The sequence below is a fragment of the Myotis myotis genome, unplaced genomic scaffold (genome assembly GCF_014108235.1).
Source record: "Myotis myotis isolate mMyoMyo1 unplaced genomic scaffold, mMyoMyo1.p scaffold_m19_p_14, whole genome shotgun sequence".
Classification (NCBI taxonomy): Eukaryota; Metazoa; Chordata; class Mammalia; order Chiroptera; family Vespertilionidae; genus Myotis; species Myotis myotis.
In genome coordinates this window covers 52,236,634-52,247,771 of record NW_023416318.1, presented here as the reverse complement: position 1 = coordinate 52,247,771, position 11,138 = coordinate 52,236,634, and positions in this window count along the sequence as shown.

Genomic DNA, 11,138 nt, shown 5'->3' with positions numbered 1-11,138 from the left:
CAGGCCGTGGGCGGGCAGGATGGTGAGTGGGGCAGGCACCGGGGTTCATGCCAGCCCATAGGATGGGCTCCCACCTGTCTAAGTCTGTCAGGTGTGCCGGGAGAGGTGACGCTGCATCCGAGGCCAGAAAGAATGGCTGGGAAGGAAGGAAGAGAAACAGCAGTGCCACCCTCAGCAGAGAGAAACGTGCGAGAAGTGTCCAGAGACTTGCCCAGGTGCATACCATTGGTGCCAAGCCGTGGATGACTTCATTCACACTCCATGCAAAGACTGGGTGGTGTACAGGGACATGGCTTTCTAGCCGATTGGACCAGGCCTCTCCATCCACAAAATGCTTGTCGTCCGGTGATGTCACTTCTGCATCCCCAGCATCACCAGACCCAGTGCCTGGCACGTGAGAGCTTTCCAGGAACAAGTGCTAATTGAGGGATCATTTGTGCTGGGGGACTGTGCTGCTCAAGTTCCTTCCAGCCCCCGGTTTCTAAGAGGTACATCATTAGGAAACAGCCTTTGCCAGTTCCGAAGCCCACCAGTGGCTTTTGTTCGGGCATAGATAGGCCGATCCAATTTCTTTGCTCTTTCCCTGCCTGGGATTAAGCAGGGCGGGCCTGCTGCCTAATGAGGGCCTGTGTGAATTGTGTGCTCTGTCAAAGCTTCGCACGTGTGGTTGCTGCGGAGGGAGTTGTGGGCACACACTCGCAGCCTCTGCATAAAGAGCTTCCTTCCACCTTGCTGGGGACCCAGAACCGGCAAGCTCCTCCCCCTCGGCCCCGAGTGTCTCCAGGCTTAGCCGGCCAGACACCTTTTATTCTCGAATTCCTGCTGGGATAGTACCTCACCCCCGTGGTCCTGAATATGGACCTGGGGCAGGGCAAAGGGTCTGGGCCCCTGGGAACCCGGCAGGGGTTGGGGAAGTAGCTGGCCTGGGCTCTGAATCCTCATTTTCATCTTAGCCGTAGCTGAGCAGATCAGGTCACTTTGGTGAGGGCCATGGCTGTTGAGAGGCTTAACTGAGTGAGGGAGTGCCAAGGGCTTAAACCTGTGCCAGGCTGGATGAGTGATGGTTTCTACAATCAGTCAAAGGCACAATAGGGTGGAGTGCTTTTGACTGGGGAATGGCACTGGAGTGGAGACTCGGCGCGGAGAGGGGCAGGGACCCACTGAGACCCGTCCCTGCCACATTCAAAGCAGCTGTGCGTTCGGTCCAACCTGGGTGGCTCTAATGTGGACTTACAGAGAGGAAGACGAAGGTAGGCTGCTAGGTGCTGCTACCCTCACCAAAGTGACATGAGCTGCTCAGCTACAGCTAAGATGAAGAGGGTTCTCAGAGGCAGCTTCCTGGGTCCCCTGCCTTGATCCACGCCATCTGTGGGGTTGATCAAGCAGGTGACTCTTAGGAAAATGTAAATTCCAGCCCAGAGATTTGGTTTCTCAATTGAAATACATCCTGATCACGTCGGCGTGAGGTATGGCTCAGGCTTTGCAGGCAGCTTCTTAGCTTGTTGGAGAGCCACGAGTTGAAGGTACTTCGTGTTCAGAGCCAATGGTATTCCCAGTTCTCTGGTCGTTCCTTACTAAAAAGAAATGGATTCGGACTTCAAAGGGAAGTACACCTCCTCCCTGGAACAAGCCGCCGTGGGAAGAAGAAACAATGGGTGACATCCTTAGGCCAGTGTTCCCTTTTCTGGGAAGGCAGTGGAGATCTACGGGGCCTGGCAGGAAAACAGAGCTCCAGATCCCCCCGCCCCCATGGCCCCCAGCTGTGAGTCCCAGGCCTGGGGCCCAAGAGGAAGCTGGGAAGGGGGCCTGAGAGGACTTCCTAGGGAGGGGTCTGGAAGGGATGCGGGAGGAGACCCACCCATCTCCTGAGTATTGCTGATATGTATCTTCTGCTGCCAGCACCACTGTTCTTACAGTGCCCTGGGAAGCAACGACAGGAGATGAAGAGATTGGCCATGCAAGGCCAGATCTTGGACTCTGATTAACATATTTTCCCAAGAAAAGGGGCCTGAGCCAAGGCAGAGGACCATTAATGCCTAGTAAAATGATTACCAGGTACCTAGCTAAACCAGACTTAGGGCAAGGAAGGAATGAAAAGAGATAAGCTCCTTAGTTGTCATAGAAATGAACACATATCTTAAGCTTAAGTTAGGGTCAGGGTTAGGGTTAGGGTTAGGGTTAGGGTTAGGGTTAGGGTTAGGGCTAGGGCTAGGGTTAGGGTTAGGGTTAGGGTTAGGGTTAGGGCTAGGGTTAGGGCTAGGGCTAGGGTTAGGGTTAGGGTTAGGGTTAGGGCTAGGATTAGGGCTAGGGTTAGGGTTAGGGTTAGGGCTAGGGTTAGGGTTAGGGCTAGGGTTAGGGTTAGGGGTAGGGTTAGGATTAGGGCTAGGGTTAAGGTTAGGGTTAGGGCTAGGATTAGGGTTAGGGCTAGGGTTAGGATTAGGTTTAGGGCTAGGGTTAGGGTTAGGGTTAGGGCTATGGTTCAGTTTAGGGTTAGGGTTAGGGTTATGGCTAGGGTTAGGGCTATGATTAGGGCTAAGTTTAGGGTTAGTGCTAGGGTTAGAGTTAGGTTTAGGTTCAGGTACTATCTTCAGTGTTTTTCTACTTGGATGGTAAAGACCATGAAGACACTACGAACCTGGTCCTGAATCATGTGGAGAAGGACATGAAAAGTCAGTGGCAGATAGCAACCTAGTAGCTGTTCTTACAATATTGTCTTTCAAGGCACATCTCTGGGGTCCCCTCTTCCAGAAAGTTTTTCTTGAACTGTGACCTCCAACAGGGGCTCTGCTCCACCTCTGGGCTGTGGTCTCCCTGAGGGCAGGGTGCAGTCTAAGTCCTCTCTCTAGTTTAACGGCCCTCACTGTCTGGCACAGAGTCAGGACTCAGGAAACACGTGTTGAATGAATGAAGATGGACTAGAGACGTCTCCGGGCAGACCAGAGAACTTCGTCTCACCGTTTTTCATAACACAGGAGTTGGGCATGAATGTCGTGGCTGAGATGTTTATGCCAAGGGGTGGGGAGGACATTCGGGGAGGAAAAACAAAAACAACTGGTGCACTGGGGAAAGCATCCTTTCTAAAAATGGCCACAGTCATCTTCATTACATAGGAGGACCTGCCATTTTTAGCATATTGAATGCAGCTGGCAACAGGGTGGTGCTCAGAGCTGTGAATATGAAGAGCAGCCATGATCTGACTGGACTGTCTCAACTCTTCCTACCATTTAAGGGATGGAAACCTAGAATATACGGGCTCTTGCAGGCACTATGCTGTGTTTGTTCTTGAACCAGGTTTAATAGACTGTTGTTTCTTTGCAAAGCCAGTGCTTCTTGATGCCTTTTAGGCAGAGATGCTATTCTGGAGAGTAATGCAGAATTTGTCTTCACATGAGGGAGATTTTTAAAAAATATATTTTTATTGATTTCAGAGAGGAAGGGAGAGGGAGAAACATCAATGATGAGAGAGAATCATTGATTAGCTGCTTCCTGCACGCCCCCCTACTGAGGATCGAGCCCGCAACCGGGGCATGTGCCTCTGACTGGAACCAAACCCGGCACCCTTTAGTCTGCAGGCCGACACTCTATCCACTGAGCCAAACCAGTTAGGGCAGGGAGATTTTTTATATGATTGCACCAGGGTCAATATGCAATTTACCGAGGTATGTAGAGTGGTGGCCTGAGACTGTTCAGCCTGGGGTGCCTCTGAGGCCGCTCCTGCTGCATGAATCTCTGCCAGGACAACAGGGGTTCCTTGGGATGAGCTTGGCCGTCCTTGCCCCTACCCTTTGGACTTGCTGATATTTGTCCTAAGAGTTTATCTTCAGCTTCTTGTCTTAATGAGGAGACTTTTGTTAAACTGGCTTCTGCCATTATATATTTTTTAGGATGCGTATCTCTTGTTTTCTAAGTATACACTTGCTATGTTACTAAACATACTTTTTCAAGCCCCACACGTAGTATGCACCTCAAATGTGATTCTGACCCTTGCCAGTGGGGAACCCTCGGTGAGTCTTACCCCTCCAGCTCACCAGAGCAGACCACTGGGCTCTGGACTGGTGTGGATTCCCGGGAGATGTCAGTGGCCCTTGGCAATTAGAAGGCAGTGTGATACATGAGAAGTGAGAAAAGCATGGCTCACGCTTCAAATGCTGCTACTCTTTCAATAAATGAATTTGGCCGAAATCCTGAGACTCTCCAAACCCAGGTGTGCTTTACAGCATCAGAATATTGACAACTGTTCTGCTGATTTCTGAAAAACTATGTTGGGAAAGCTAGCCTGGGGATCAGGGGGAGGGTGTGGAAACTGCAGACACCAGGGGCAGGGGGTGGGGCAGGCTGACAGGGGCCTGGCCTTGCCAGGCAGTTTGCACTGCCTGGTTGCGGACTGCCCCCGGGGATGGTCTCAAGGGCATCCACCTTCCTACCAGCTCATAGATGCCTTTCGCAGGGCCAGGGCCTAGAAGTTGCAACTCTGATCTAAGACACGGGTGGAAGTTCTGACCCATAAAGGTGATTGACTCAGTTTCCCTGTGGCCTGTTTACCTCCCAACGATTCACTTCCATGTGATTCTGCTGCTGTGGTGAGATCTGGGTTAGCAAAATTCTCCAACTTGTATGACAGCCAAGTCATCCCACAAAGATCTCATATATATTTACTAGAGGCCAGGCACACATCCCTACGCCTGGCCTGCAATCAGGGCCATCTTCCCTGGCTGCCCACAGCCGGCCCTCCCCCACCTCCCCCGACCCATCGCCACCCCCTCTCCCCTACCACCACCATCCAGTTCCCCGTTCGACATCGGGTGATCGGAGCCTGCTGGCCAGGGGGAGTAACTCAGAGGTCGGCCATACTGTCTGCTCGCTGGCCCCACCCCCACCATGGGTTGCCCTCTGTGTATGGGGCCACTGGTGGGGCTGGGGCCTTGGCCTGGTGCCACCCACCACCCATCCCTGGTTCCCCATTCACCATTGGGTGATCGGAGCCTGCCGGCTGGGGAAAGGGACCAAGAGGTTGTCCGTGCGCCTCATAGTGACTGGTCGAGTGGTCGTTCTGGTCGTTCTGCTGTTAGGGTCAATTTACATATTACCCTTTTATTATATAGGATACACTGACTTAGGGCACTTTACTTCTTCCTTGATAACATAATTATATACCACTTTAAGGACAGAGACCAAAGGACAAACAGATAAAGGAAGAAAAGTAAATAGCTTAACAATCTGGGATGATCATCTTTAAAATGTAACATACATTCAGTTCTAACCTCCCTCTCTCTTTATTTCCTCAGTCCCTCTTGCCCTTTCTCCCTCCTTGCTTCCTTTATGTGTTTATTCAATCAGACATTAGATCAGCAAATATTCCTGATAATATTTTCTACTCGCTCATTGTTGAGGACATCCAGATGTAAGGACGCATAGTTCTGCCCATGAGGAACTCAGGTTACAATGGGGGAAGCTGACAAGAAAGAAGACCATCACGTGCTCTCAGAGGACTTCTGTGATAGACGCGGCATCAGGAGCTGTGGGGCCATGGATCCAGCCTTGGGGGCGGTAAAGAAGGACTTTCTGAAAAACAATGTAGACGAATCAAGTCCTGAAGAATGTGTAACAATTTGTGAGGTCAAGTGGTGGGTGAGTAATCTTAGGTAGACTGATCAGAAGGCCCATTGGTTCGAGTCTATGGTATGTTTCCAGCTGCCACCGCCCACAGCTAAACACAACTGATTATGAAATACACTGCGTCTGAGTAAATACAAATTATTCATTAATTAGCAAAAACACACTTTTTCTGTCATCAAGCTCAGAAAATATTGTTTCCTCTGGTGGTGCGAGTTGTATACAGAGATATGACCAGTGATGTTTTCAGGATCGATTTGGTCACAGACACGGATACAAATATTTCCTGAATACATGGTCCAGTTCCTCCAGGGTCCCAGAAGGTGTGTGTTTGGCATTGAAATGGGTGGCACGACCTTCAGGAGACTACAAAGCTCCATGAAGGGAGACAGTTTCATGAGCACCGAGGCCGTCTAGAAAGATTCTGGAGAGATGCCTACAGATTGGAGTCTTGATTGATTTCCTAGGATGAAAATTTATGAATGACTCTCGTTACTGGGTTTGCTGAGAGCTGGGCCCCAGTCTCTAATGCTGGGGATGCTCCTGATGTAGAACAAGCCAGGGGCACAGCCCGGGGCTGTCCCATCCAGGAAGGTTGGGGACAAATTCCCACCCACCCCCTCAGCTCAGGTAGTTAAGTATAGCTTTGTCCACTTGGGCCATTTGTCCTTCTGGGCCCCAAATCCAGCACAGTGACCTGCTCTCACCTAGACTCGCATTTACGTTGCCAGGACTGTAGCAGTTAAAAAGAACAGAGTTTCATCCTGCTTTGCAAACGCTTATTTTCTCACATTGACTAAAGGAGAACATAGCCACACATGGCAGCGGCAGAAGAGGGCTGAAAACATAGGGACAGAGGGAGATACTCTTGGTTTGAACTGTGGCTCTGCTTCTGTGAAGTGGAATGATATTGTCTACATTCCTCAGTTTCTGTGTTTCATTGCCTTCACCTGTATCTGGGGATATTGACCACCTCATGTCTATGTGATATTTACACAGGTTAGTAGATTTCAGTGGTGCAATGATGTCTTCTTCTTATTTATTTTTAAAAAATATATCTTATTGATTTTTTTTTTTTTACAGAGAGGAAGGGGGAGGGATAGTTAGAAACATCAATGAGAGAGAAACATGGATCAGCTGCCTCCTGCACACCCCCTACTGGGATGTGCCCACAACCAAGGTACATGTCCTTGACCAGAATCGAACCTGGGACCCTTCAGTCTGCAGGCCGACGCTCTATCCAATGAGCCAAACCAGTGAGGGCGATGTCTTCCTATTCTTATTGGTGGCCTATATTAAGTATCGGTCTCTCTATATTAATTTCCTTCCTATGAATCCTAAGAATCTTTGGGACAAACACTTGCTTAGAGGAAAGAGAAAGGAATCATAGTTACCCAGCTGGCAGCTGATGAGCCCCTGGTGTCCCTGGGAGGCCTTTGCGAGAGAGTCCGTACGTTCCGTGTACCCAAGATACTTCCTGCAGCCCTGTGCAAAGGGTGCTCTGGGCTGGACAGGGCCAGGCCAGGACTGGAGGTGACCTCAGGTGTCCCCGTGCAGAGCCGTTCGATCACTCAGGAGAGACCCTATGGAAACAGGGAGAGGAATGCCAGGAGGTGTTGCAATATTATTTTAGAGGATTCATCTGCTTAGTATTATAGTTCCCCTCACTTAACCCTCAGAGGTTTTGGACTCTGCCTGGTGTGAAAATTTTTTTCTGTTTAGAAAGAGTTCCGCTCATTGCTCATTACTTTAGCAGACTGCACATTGGGAGAACTTGTTTATCCTGCTAAGTGAGTCATCAATATTCTGCTCTATACTGAGCCATGGAATGGTAGACTTGGACGGATCTCAAGGCTCCTCCGGCTCAGCCTCCTCATTTTACCAGCAAGGACATGGAGGCCCAAACAAGAGAAGGGCTTGCGTAAAGTCACCCTGCAGCGGCCCTGGGCCTAAAATACAGGTCTCCTGATCCCAAGGCCTGGGTGTCGTTGCGTAGATGCAGCAGACGTCTACAGAGTCGTGGAGGAAACGGGTGGGAAGGAAACCGTGTGAGAAATCATGCCATTGTGCTCCAATTGGACCTCTCAGCAGCTGTGGAAGAAATTCCTACTTAAGAAAGGGAATGCGACACCTTGTGAAGGAGATACAAATAGAAAATAACTCCATCATCCATTCTGTGTAAAAATGGTGCCCTTACTCACCAGCCACCCTGTTAGGCACTAGGGTAGGAAAGAGAAAAGACAGCTATGGCCCCTGCCTCACTGAGTTCATAATCTAGGGAGCTCTAGAGTGGACACATCTCAGGTTGTCCTGAAACTGGTTACCTGAAGCACTAGGGCCCCTTGGAGATGCCTCAAGTCTACTGTGAAGCTGCTAAGGAGATCAAGCTGGGTCCCACACCTGTCCTCACCCATTCCCAACCAGCTACACACGTGCCATTTTGTCTCTTTCTATACTGGGACTTCATGCAAGGTTTCACTTGAAGACAAGATTCCTTTGATTAATCCACTAAGTGAATTCTTGCTGCCTTCTTCTATTATTCAGAAAAAAAATCTTCATCTGTAAGTATAAAACCCAACTCAAATTATCTGGACAATAGAATTTATTGGAAACCTTTGGAGATGTCAAGTTTTAGGCTCAAACAAGTCAAGAAGCTCAAGCATCAACAGGGCCACCCCCTTCTGTTTGGTTCCAAATAAGTTAGGGTCCAAGAACCTACGTGAAAACATCAGGATTTGCTTTCTCCCTTTCTCTCTGTGTCCACTCCACTTATCTCTGCTTGGCTCCATGAGTCATAATCCACCTCCAGATAGGAGGGACATGACTGCTGGCAGCCCCAGATGTATAACTTCCAGCAGGAAGAAACATTTCCCCTGTCTGTATGCAAATAGCCATCCAGGGAATACTAGGATTGGTTCTGCTTGGGTCTCTCACTTATCTCTGGACAAATCAGGGGAGCCAGGGGCAAGGGGGTACTTTTAATGCTCACCCAGTGCTCATGTGCCAACCCCTGTGGAAGGAACTGGGCAGTATGATTGACAGTCCCACCAATATCAAAGAGAAGGGCAGAGGAGTTTTCTCGAGGGAAAGGATGAGAATGTGCAGGCGGGAAGACCAGAGCTATGGCATCACAGTCTACTCCGTCCTTGCTTTCTCTTTACATTCATACAGTAAATTCCTTGATCACCTATCAACTTAATTCTTAAATATTGTACTTAATTCTTAAATATTGACTAATGGCAGCAATGATTGCTGGCAGCCGAAAATAAAGCACAGGAAAGAGAAAATTCAAACCCTTGATCGCAAGTGTAAAGCAAAATGGCGTGATCATCACATTGTTCTTAGACACACTGGCTGGGAGAAGGCGTGGACATTGAGAACAAAATGTTAGTCTCGAGTTTCTAGCACTCCAGTCAACAAAGGCAAGGCTGGGTGCATCGTTCTCATTGTCCAATAGTAGAATCTAGTGGCCACGGGGTAACAGAGCAAGACTGATCTGGCCCCTGCCTGACTGAGTTCTGCATCTAGGGAGCTCCCGAATGGAGATAGACATTTTTGCCTGTGAGGCATTTGTGTTGTGTTTTGGTTTTTGACTTTTTAAAACCAGAAGATAATTTTCCTACCCAATCTCTACAACCCCAGATGGTTCTTTTCTGCACTTTTTGTGAAAAGTACATGGAGCCAGCATCTTCTAAATTGCTGTTATTCAAAAAGAGCACCACGCTACTCAGAGAGCGGGACTGATGGGGAAGGAGGACTGCGCTGGGGATGAAATGAGCAATGTAGGTGTTGCCAAGCTGCAGGAAGAACCAGATACAAAAAAAGAGAGAGAGATTCCGTTTTCTTAATGATATTTTCCCTGTATCTTCTCCTTATGACAGCTACCACCATCTTCCCTTCAATGGAGCTGCTTGTTTTCTGCCTCAGTAAAGAATACAGGAGCCATCGGAGCTCAGTGTAAAAAAGGTCCGTGTCATAGAGGAAGTCACTGCCAAGGAGTCGCTTCCAGAAAACGCTGACATCGGGTGATGCTGACTGGGTACCTATCACTGCCTGATCCTCCTGTGGACAAGACACGCAAACAGGAAGTGGCCTGTTCCTTTTCCAGGTAGGAAAATGCATGCGAATCCTACACAAGGCAAAGAGAGCCCGGTGCTCCTGAGAAGTCACAGTCCCGAGAGCCAGGCAAACTGGCTGCTGCTTCTGGCTCTGCCCTCGTTTGCCACTGGCCCTGTCAAAAATCCCTTCTTAGCTGGACTTTGTTTTCAAAATCAGCCAAATGCAAGCCCTGGCTTCTGTGATCACTAAGATCTCGTCTGGCTTTGAGTGCCATGGCTAAGTTATATTTTGAATAATACAGATCCTAGAGAACTATGCCCACCTCTTGGATGACTAAGTGACAATATTGCTCGCCACATGGAGCTTTTGGAAATTGGTCTTGTGATTGGCAATAAATCTCCCTTTTCCGAAATACTCTTGTTCTTCTGTTTTTCTTAACAAAACTGACATTTTGCTGAGAAAGATTGTGAATGTCGCTTGCTCTTAATCGTTTGCTCTTTATAAACAGTCCTCTTCCTCAAGATACCAAAAAAAGAGAAAGATTTTGTTTTCTTTTTTAAAAATTGATTTCTAAAGAGAGAGGAAGGGAGAGGGATAGAGAGAAATAAACATTGATAAGAGAGAAACATCATCAATCGGCTGCCTCCTGCACGCCCCCTGCTGGGGATCAAGCCTGCAACCCCTGGGGCATGTGCCCTGACTGGGAATTGAACCAGTGACTTCTTGGTTCATGGGTCAATGCTCAACCACTGAGCCACACCAGCCGGGCAAGATTCAGTTTTCTTAAAGGTCCTCTTTTTCTGTAGCTTCTTCATGCAATGCACTTGGACTTGTCCATCAGCAGAGAGCTGTTCAGCACCCTCTGTCTTGTAAGGGGGCTCCCCAAAGTGTTAGCTGCCCCCTGACTGCAGAGAAGGGCTAGAGGTCTCAGCATAGAACAAGACTCACCTTGGAAAGCCGGTTCTCCTGCCTACACAAGGGTGCACGTTCTGAAAATGAGGAAGAAAGACTTCATCTAAAACGATTGAGATTCATCTCCCAGTTCTGCCAATAACCTAACGAAATACATAAGAATTGCTAGTACTAATACATACATGTTATGTACCCTCCATACATATTATTTCACACCATCTCCACAAATAGCCCTGCAAATGGGCAATACGCCTCGTGTTTCCTAGACGACTCCATGGAGGCCCTGATGGTGTAACTGAAGTGTCCAGCAGCACTTGGGGCAGAAGGGGGCTGGGGGAGCAGGGCCCAGCACAGCTCTCACCAACCCAGGGCAAGAGCGAGGGCTGGCATTTTCAATCCCTGGGACTCGGTCTCACTGGTAAACCAGGAACCCGAACCCGAGGCTACCTGATTCACAGGAATGAGAGTGTACCGAGAACACAAATGCCATTCATTTCCTACTGACCCGAATCCAAGGCTGTTTCAATAACTCAGAAACACGGTCAAATATCAAA